This window comes from Artemia franciscana, chromosome 12, assembly GCF_032884065.1.
Source record: "Artemia franciscana chromosome 12, ASM3288406v1, whole genome shotgun sequence".
Lineage (NCBI taxonomy): Eukaryota > Metazoa > Arthropoda > Branchiopoda > Anostraca > Artemiidae > Artemia > Artemia franciscana.
The window spans coordinates 20,235,272-20,242,374 of NC_088874.1; positions in this window are offsets into that span (position 1 = coordinate 20,235,272).

Consider the following 7,103-nt stretch of genomic DNA (forward strand, 5'->3'; position numbering starts at 1 on the left):
CAGATTTACAACACAGAAAAGTTATCGACGTAGCTGAATTAAAGTATATAAGAATTTTTTGTTGTTTAAGGTTTTATAATCCTGTAAGTTACAAAAGAACGCATCTCCCACGCGAATCGAATGCCATGTATTGTGGAGCAAAACTACCACTTTCCCAGCTGTCTTTCTCTCGTACTCAGATGTATGTAGCTCTGAAGTGGTAATAGGTGAGAACTCAAATTTTTCCTGTGTATAGAAATTGTGAAACAGGGCAGAAAATCTTCCGTAAAGTTTGTAAAATTTCCAGTAGATTTCAAAAAAAAGATTTTGTCCTTCATGTTGTACATGGTGCCAAAACAAAACTATCCTAACCAAACTTTTTCAGAACGATTTCTTGTCGTGCCCCTCCAGAACATTATATTATGCCTTTGAGAACTGTTTAACGTCTCCAGTTCCCTCCCTCTTATACATTTCTTGGAGATAATTTTGGAAAAGTCAATCTCTAATGCCAAAATTTGAATTTTCATTTATTTTTCTGAAATCTTTGGTTTGATACCCACTTTTATATTTTTTTTTTAATACTAGGAAAAGGACGCAAGATGCATAAACTTTCTAATGCATAAAATACTTTGTTCCCTTAGAAACAATTTCTAAGGTTGTCACGGCACAGCACTTTCGTTTTTATATTCTAGAAGTAACCTTCATTTTATCAAATCCCCTCTGAAAACGTCTGTTTACTTCCCAACAACCAATACTTTATGTAAAAGGTAGGCAAAGTTAATAGCTTACAGCCCTTCCCCCAGGGACATTGGACGATTAAGTCCTCTTCAAAGCCATAGCTGTTAGATTTTTTGACTATGTAGAACAAAATAGCTATCTCAAACTTTTGCTCCGGTGACTTTGGGATAAATAAGCGTGGGAGGGGGCCCAGTTGCCCTCCATTTTTTTAGTCACTTAAAAAGGGCTCTATAACTTTTAATATCAGTTTGAATGAGCCCTCTAGCGACACTCTAGGACCACTGGGTCGATACAATCACCCCTGGGATAAAATAAAATAAATGACAAAAAAAACAACAAAAAAACACGCTTCCGTGATCTTTTTTCGGGCAAAACATAGAAAATTCCTCATTATTGCATATAGGAGCTTGAAACCTGAACATTTGGGCTCTCTGATACCCTAAAACTCATGGTGTAATTTTCATTATGTTCTGTGACTTTTAAGGGGGGAAGGGGTTTCCCCCTTTTTCGAAAATGAGGCGAATTTTCTCAGTCTAGTAACTTTTGATGGGTAAAACCAAACTTGACGAAACATATATATCTAAAATCAGCATAACAATCCAATTCTTTTGATGTGTCAAAATTCCGTATCAAAATTCCGTTTTTTAGAGTTTCGGTTACTTTTGAGCCGGGTCGCTCCTTACTTACAGTTCGTTACCACGAACTGTTTGACTGAGAAATATCTGAAATATGAAACCCCTTTAGTCCTCAGTCTTAGAGATTATGAACAGACATTTCATTCAGCCAATCCTTGTATGGTTTTAAATAAAAAAAAAGAAGTTTTTTTTAACTTAAAGTATAGAGTAGCATTAAAACCTGAAATAGACATAAATTATTCCGTATTTGAAGAGGGCTACTCCCTATAACTTGCTTGTTACGCATTTGAGGAGTCGTTCTTAAATAATTGTGAAAAAAGCCAAACTTTAGCGTAAAGAGCGAGGGGTAGAGGAGGAGATCCCCTCATAAACGGAGTAATTTATGATCGTTTAAGATTAATTGTTGCTTCTTACTTTCATTTAAAAACACTTTTTTTGCTCATTTCTGATCGTTTTTCAAATCAAATAGGGATATCAACCTACCCCTCCTTGAAAAATCTCCCCTGCAAAATTCCCCCCATAAGAAACTTATCCTGCAGAAAATTTCTCCCGCACGAAATTCCCCTCCTAGAAAAATTATTCCCAGATAGTTTCCTTCCGAGAATTCTCCTAACTTTTCTTTGATTTTTATTTAATTTCTAGTCGTTTTTCAAATCATACCTGAAATTCCTCTCCGTGAAACATTTTCAAATCAAAATCTCCTCCCTTAGGAGCGTTCCTGCCACAGAAAACTCTCCAACAAAAATATATCCACGGAAAACAATCTTCCGATGGAAAAATCCCCATGGAAAATTTTCCTCCGTTGAAAATTTCCCCCCGACAATCCCCCCAGAAAATTCCTCCTCATGTAAAATTGAGCAGCCGAAGAGAAAGCAAAACATATATCAAGAATCCAATATGTTAAAAATGGGCAAATTGCATAACTTGCAGCCGTTTCCCCAGGGGCTGTGGGGCGAAGGCTGTGTAATCCCAAAGCATAATTCCTTATTTAGAGTTCGATGCGATATGAACTGTTTGATGACAAACCGGTAAGTAAAGTTCGGTCCAAAAGTAACCATAACCCTAAATAAAGGAATCTTGATAGCAATGAATATATCAGAATAATTTACTCTTTCCATATAACTAAATTCATCAAGTTTATTGTTACCTATCAAAATTTGCAAGCGTGAGAAAATTTGCCTGATTGCTGATCGAGAAAGGGCTCATTCAGACGAAAATTGAAAGTTCTAGTGCCCTTGACCGCAAAGATTTGGGGGGAAACTAGCCCTTCTCCCACGACACTTACCCCTCAAGTACATCCAATCAAAATTTTGAGATAGTCATTTTATTCAGTATTGTTGAAAGATTCAAAAGCTATCTCTATGGAGATAACATGACCGCCATAGCATCTGGACTGCAAGTTATGCAATTTCCTCGTTGTTTTACACATAGTATTTGTTATACGTACATATGCGTACACTTTTCGGGGAGCGAGAAATTTCAGCAGCAGGGGAACTTTCAGTAGTGGGAGAGTTTTCTGCAGCCGGTTGAACTTTCTACGGAGGGGCCGAGGTATCTCCTGGCATGATTAGACAAAATTGTCTGAAATTAAATAAAAAAAAATGTTTTTTTTTTCAACAGGAAGTAAGGAGCAAATTTAAAATTTAAAACAAATTTAAATGTTCATTTCGAGTTTTAATGCTGTCCCTTACTTTCCGTTGAAAAACCTGTTTTTGTATTTAATCATAGTAGAAGTGATTAGATAAGTGTGCAAACCAAGATTAGAATATTGGAAGCTACTGCAATGACAATGGTCAAGCATTGTTCTGAGCCTTGGGGGCTTCAAAAGGCAGAATAACATTTGTTAATTTCTATCCAGGAGAATTGTCTAGAGACAGTGCTAGGTCTCTACTTGGACTGACCGTATCTCAAAGAACAAACCGAACGAAAAACGTGGATCCATCCCCCTTTCTAGGGTTTTAATGAAGTAGAGCTTCAGATAATTAGAACACATTTTACGGATGAACTGATGTCATCTGGTTCACAGAGGGCCAAACGTAAAGCAAGTCATCCCAAATGGGGAGGGAAGATGTCACAAGGAAGGACACAAAGAAAATCAGATCTTCGTGGGATGGGGTAAAGAAAAGCCTTTGATAGATTGGGGCAGATGCGGAGCGTGCACATCAGTGTTGGCCTCAAGCGATTTAGTGTTACAGTAAGTTGTTAGCAATGGTAGTCGTAGAAGAATTCGAGAAATCAGAGATTAAGAAAAAGAACAGTCACAGGATAAGTCCAGTAATACCTAAAGAAGTGGCAGACATGAAACCAACAGTTAAAGGACAAGACTTAAACCAACACCTAAAACAATGTCTCTTAAAAAGAGTTGTTGTGGAATATCCCATGGAATGGCTATAGTCGGAAAAACCAATCGTCGAATTTGTACTTCTAATTTACGAACTATATCTCTCTAACTTTTGAGACTAATCGGTACTTTAGAGAGATTGTAACCAACTCGATTTATAATAAGTTTCCTAAAATAAAATTAATTGTACTTGTAATTTGTAATGAGCTCAAATAGAAAGGTCAAATAGAAAGGATGCAGACATAGGCACATGAAAAATAAAATCGCAAATGTAATGGTTTAGATCCATTTGATTAAGTTTCCTTTTGGAATCTGATACTTTCATAAGTTGGCTGAACAGCATTTTTGTCTTCTTGGAATTTCCTTTTTTTGGTGCTGAAAACGGAGCGCGAAAGTCAGTTCGAAACAGCTGCTTAATTTTTTGGCCATTCCTTGCCCTACCCACAGACTTCATTTTGCCGTCCTCAGGTAAGGCAATTGATCGCCCCCTAGGTTAAGAAAAAATAGCTTTTAGTTAGTATTTTTATCAAAAAACAACCTTTTCGTGCACTTTCATTGAAAAAAAATTTCGCTCTCTTGATTTTGAAAATACATTTTCTACCCTGTGCATTTTTATGAATTGACACCCCCGGCCCTACCCATTTTTAATATATTTTCATTGATCTTAAGAATGACTACTGTCCTTGGAGGTCCTATTTTCTTCCTTTTGATTATTTCATTTGTTTTCGTGATTTTACAAGGCAGTAAATCAATCAAGTACCAATTCTCTTAAAAATTTAGCATACCTAAAAAGTGTCAATCAAGAAAAAGCAAAAATACTCATACAAAAGGGGTAGCTTAAAGGACCTCATCAATATAATCGATGTCTTTTGGTCCTCTTTTATCCCTTGCATTTGAGACACTTTTAAGTTAATCAACTCAGAAAATACATTTAGAGGGGAAAATGTCCCTATAATAAGATTTATATCTAGATTTACGTGTGAGGGTCACCAAGACAAAGAAGAGTGACAGAAAGGCTCCTTTCTGTCCTTGGCTGTTGTAGTTTTATATTAGCCTGTTAAAAAGAGTAAACGGAACAAAGTTTTGAATCTGTATTTCAAATCGTCATTAACTCTGAAAATGGATGGAGATTTTCAGCTTACCACGAATAAATAAAACCTAAATGAACTAAAATTATAATAGACATTCAGGTAAAACTTAAATCGAGCAGGAACTATCGTGCATGAATAATTCAAATTAGAAAATACCAAAAATTAAATAAGAATAGATCTGTCGGCCCGCCAACCCATACTGGGACATCCTTTATTCTGCACGGAGCGAGGGTTTAGGTTGTTTATGCCTGGATTATGCAATCCTTTATTCTGCACGGAGCGAGGGTTTAGGTCGTTTATGCCCCATGAGAGGACTTAGCTTTTTTTGTACCAATAAACCTAAACTCTTAAGGTGGACTTACTTTGTTTGTCTGCCTTAGCTAGTCTGTGCAAAGTCTTTACTACGATCAGTCCTTATTTTGTGTCGGCACTGAATAAGGACTTTGGATAAAATAGCTCGCATTTGAACCGAGACAGTCTCCAGCTTGACGATGCTTGCACTTGGCTTTTCTTATTTCTACAGCCTTAATTCTATACCTTAGTTAGGTTATAGTAATTGGGCCTTTATATGTTCAAACCAATTTGTTTCTAAAATACACCAGCCAAAATCTTTGTCGCCATTGCTGGCTTATGAAAAAGTGTAAGCTAGTAGCACTAGGAAATAAAATTGAGAATTAAGTAACATATCTAAGTGAATCAAAATAGAATTTCTTTTTTATTTCCAGCTTAGCCAAATCCAATGTGCTTCCTTTTGTTCTCAAACCAAGTTTCAGTTTTTGTGGTAGAAGAGAAACTATAAAAATTGCTGTACAAATCCGAAGATATATGACTTCGTATCAGAGTAACAGTGACCCAAATCCTTCCGGCTTTGAATAGGTTTGTTCTTCTCGATTTTCCCAGAAAGTTACAATTGTTTTTAATGAAAGTTGTCAAACAAAACCAAACTGTCAGTATAAAATCAATGGAACCCTCAAGAAAGGATTTGAATAATCTATAATTTCTACCAGTGCACAAGACTAATGCCTAAATTCGATTACCGAGCCCCGACGTCCATTTAAGATAAGAGAAATCCATTTTTTCCGCTATAAATCATAAGTAGGGGTTTGGGATTGAGGGACCCCCAGGATGTCATCCTCGATTAGCCAGTCAAATAACGATAGCAGATGTGTTTTAGCGGCTTAGACAAAGAAAAACCGACGGGGGTAAAATAATACAAGACCATCTGTCATCACTTGTTAAATGGCCAAACCCTCAATGAATATATAAAATACAATGTCTATTTAGCTCTTATGTGAAAATAATACACATGCTTCAACCAACTAAGGGTAAGGAGGGGGAGGAGGGTGTAGAATATAATTTGTATAAAATATTTGATCTTAGAGCAAAGGCCCTGCTGTTGACGTCTATATCATCGAAAAACAAGTGTGCATGGTTTTTCAGAGAAAAACCACATTATCTTTTTAAGCCCAGCTGGTGTATCCTAGATTCCCAAAATTTTAAAGGTTATTTATATCACATCATAAAAATATCAACTGACCTATAGAGTAGTGATATGTCAGAAATAAATGTCATAAAATTAAAAAGAAACGGGGTAATTTTTATTTCCATCTCATGTACACTAATTTAATGGAATATGTTTTCGATTAAAAGTGCTTTAAATAAGATTAACCCCCAACGAGTAGGTATAATTTCCTTTAATAAATTGGACTGTAAAAGGAGCAAGAATCACGATGGGTTAATATGTGGAATCTAAAACAAACAAAACTGTAAACGAATCACTTTGTCAAACGTAAAACAAACTTAGAAATTACACCGAACTAGAATAAGGCTATTACAAGCTTAAACCTTCTATTATTGTATGTTGTAACTGCTATTGGGTCTTACCAAATTCATATCTAAGTCATTTACAAAAAGCCCTGTTATGTTGTCATAAAAAAATCTTAATAAATGCATAAATAGTCTTTTGTAAAAACGGCTCTGCTTTCTTATCTTTAAACAAGCACACCCATACGAATTGTATGTATTACAGAAACATAAATTGGATGTCACAAATCAATAGAAGCAATTTTTTCTGTTTTCTTTATCTTTATTTGTGTTTCTTTGGATCGGATGTTTCAAAATAAAATAAGCAATTTCTTTTTCCTTTTTTTAATCTTCATTGATGTTCCTTTGGATTTTGTCTCGAATCGACAAAAAAAAAATCTACTTAAAATGTTTTATCCTTCTTGAGATCCGTATGGTCCAGTAAATATGTTGAAGGTTTCAAGCTAGTCGGAAAAATACAATTTTTTGCCCATTTTGGGACGTCATATTTTGGTA